Genomic DNA, 3,028 nt, shown 5'->3' on the forward strand with positions numbered 1-3,028 from the left:
AGATTCCTTAAAAAACTAGGACTGGAAATCCCATTCAAGCCAGCTATCCCCCTACTGGAAATTTTCCTGGAGGAACTGAAATGGTCATATCACAGTGATATATGTGTACTTGTGTTCATAGCAGCCCAATTTGTGATAGCTAAATCTTGGAAACAACCAAGATGCCCAACACCTGAGGAATGGATGAAAAAGATGTGACATTTTTATACAATGGAGCATTACTCAGTTATAAAGAAAGATAAACTTGAAACATTTATATTTAAGTGGAAGCCACTTGAAGATATATTCATAAGTGAAATAAACCAGCCCCACATATGTATATATCATATATTCTTCCTAGTATAATAACTTAAAAGAAGAAATACAAATAGAAAGGCATAACACAATTATAAGGAAAGAGAGAACTTGAGGTTTAGACAACGAAGAGAGGGCAAGGAGAAAAATTAGGAAACATGACAGGGGCAAAGCCATACATTTATATGTACAAGACTGGTAAGGCAATGATCCTGAGAAACATCAGCAAGTGTTTGAAACTAGTTAATTGATAGGATTCTGATCCTGATGAACTATACAGGCTGACACCTGTGAACCAAGCAAATGCCCTCAAGAAAGCAATATGTAATGGAAGGGTCACACTTGGAATGCCTGTCATTCTGATCTTCTAAATATGTAGGGTTTGTCACAACATAGCTATTATTTTTATACTGTCTCTCAAGTAAATCTTCATATTAAAAATGGTAAAAAATGAAAAATGAAGACAAGAAGAAAAAAAATTCACAGGACTGTCCTGCTACAATGCTATATATGGTTAGATTTCTAAATTTATGTAGAAAAATATGTAATTGTTTATTCATATTTTAAAAATATTTTTATTTTATTAATTTAATTCTTCATATTCTGTAGGGACATAAAGATTAACATATCAATGCTTGATGATAAATACCTGTTCCATGCTGTGCCTAAGATGTTTGATATTCAGACAGTTAGGTTAAACTCAACTGCCTATGTTATAGGGTCATAATAAGCTTCAATTCTGTAGGTTTAACAACCTAAATTTGTACAAAAGTTAGATATAAAGAAGCGCTGAAAGGACAGCCAACATTTTGGCCATAGCCTTTCAAGATCAGTGAAGACACAGGACATAGCACAATCTATACTATAACATCATGTAACTCAGTTGTGCCCCAAACTTGAGCCTCAAGGAGATTATTGGGCCACAGAGGAATTTGATCAATGATGTATAGTGTGCCAAAGGAGAGTCACCTGGGGAGAAAACATTCTCTCAGGCTTTCACAGAGAGCAAATTGGACAAGCAATGACTGTGACTCATCCACATGGCTGACACTGACAAAGGAGCTAGAAAGTATGGTACAGGGTTTCAGCATAAATCCTGAGGAGACTTGATTGACCTTATCAAATATAATAGTTGCTTTTTTGTTATATAGATCTTACTTTATCTTGGTCTTAACCATCCAGCAGAAAGGTATAAAAATGAAGTATAAGGGGTGAAGCCATGTTGGTATGCTGGGCTGTAAAGGGCTTAAGTGAACAACTTCTTATATTGTCAGTCCTACAGATGACCCACTACTATTATGGACTACTGACTATATTGTAATAATTTGCTGAATTCCCGCACATACAATATTTAAATGACAATTGAATACCCTTCTGTGACAAAAGCTAAAGAAAAAAGGCAATACAAATGAGGGAATATTTTGTGTCTGTATATTCAAAATAGGATAGATTTACAGTTGCCTTCTCTTAAGTCAATGAATAAGAAAATTTGTTCTAATAGTGTTTAAGGATGGAATGACATGTCTACATCTTGTACAATGAATAACCACTGAGACATAAAAAGAATAAATTAATATGTACAATCCAATGAAAATTCCAATGCAACTTTCCAGAATTTTTGTGATGCAATGAAGGCAGTTATCAAAGGGGAAACTTGTAACATTGAATATACACATTAGGTAAACAGAATTAGAAGAAATAAATACCCTAACACTGCAACTCAAGCTTCTAGAAAAAGAAGAACAAACCAAGACCAAAGCCCAAAGGTGGGAGGAAATTATAAAAATTAGGGCAGGAATTAATCCAGCTAAGACAAAGAAAACAATATAAAGAATAAATATATGCAAAATCTAGAAGACAGGGTGCAGGTGGCACACACCTGTAATCCTACAACTTGGGAGGCAGAAATGAGGAGGATCACTAAGAGTCTGATCTGTGTACTCAGAACCTAGAGACTCTGTGCTAAATATATTTTAAAAAGACAAAAGCTGTTTCTTTGAAAGATTAAATAAAATTTATGAATCTCTAGCAAACCTCTTCAAATGAGGAAATAAAATTTTCACATTAAGGAATGATAAGGGAGAAATTACTATACATCCTGTGGAGATTCAGAAGGCCATCAATGGCTATTTTGAAAATATTTACTCTCAGAATGAAAGACACAGAAGAAATGGAGAGATGACCAGATAGGTAAAAATTGCCAAAATTCAATCAAGAAGATATAAGAACTCTCAATAACCCAATATCAGCCAATGAAATTGAAAATGTAATTAAAATTTACCAACAAAGAAAGCCCAAGTCCTGATGGATTCAGAGCTGAATTATACAAGAAATTTAGAGAAGATTTAATCCAAATACTTCACAAAATCTTCAACGAAATTGAAAAGGAAGCAGTAGGCCTGCAATCATTCCTGGAGGCAAATATTATACTGTTACAGAAATTGAATAAAAATGCTAACAATTAACAAAGTTATAGGACAATCTCCCTCATGAACATTGTTGCAAAAATACTCAATAAAATCATAGCAAGTAGAATATAGCAATTCATCTAGAAGATTAATTATACAGGGCCAGGAAGATAGCTCAGCAGCACAAGTGCCTTCCTGGCAAGCACAAGGTCCTAATTTCAATCCCTGGCACAGAAAAGAAAGAAAGAAAATTGTACACCACAATCAGGTAGCATTCATCCCAGTGATGTAAGGATATCAATATACACACATCTATAAATGTAATA

This window comes from Octodon degus, unplaced genomic scaffold, assembly GCF_000260255.1.
Source record: "Octodon degus isolate 3935 unplaced genomic scaffold, OctDeg1.0 scaffold00198, whole genome shotgun sequence".
In the NCBI taxonomy this organism is placed as follows: Eukaryota; Metazoa; Chordata; class Mammalia; order Rodentia; family Octodontidae; genus Octodon; species Octodon degus.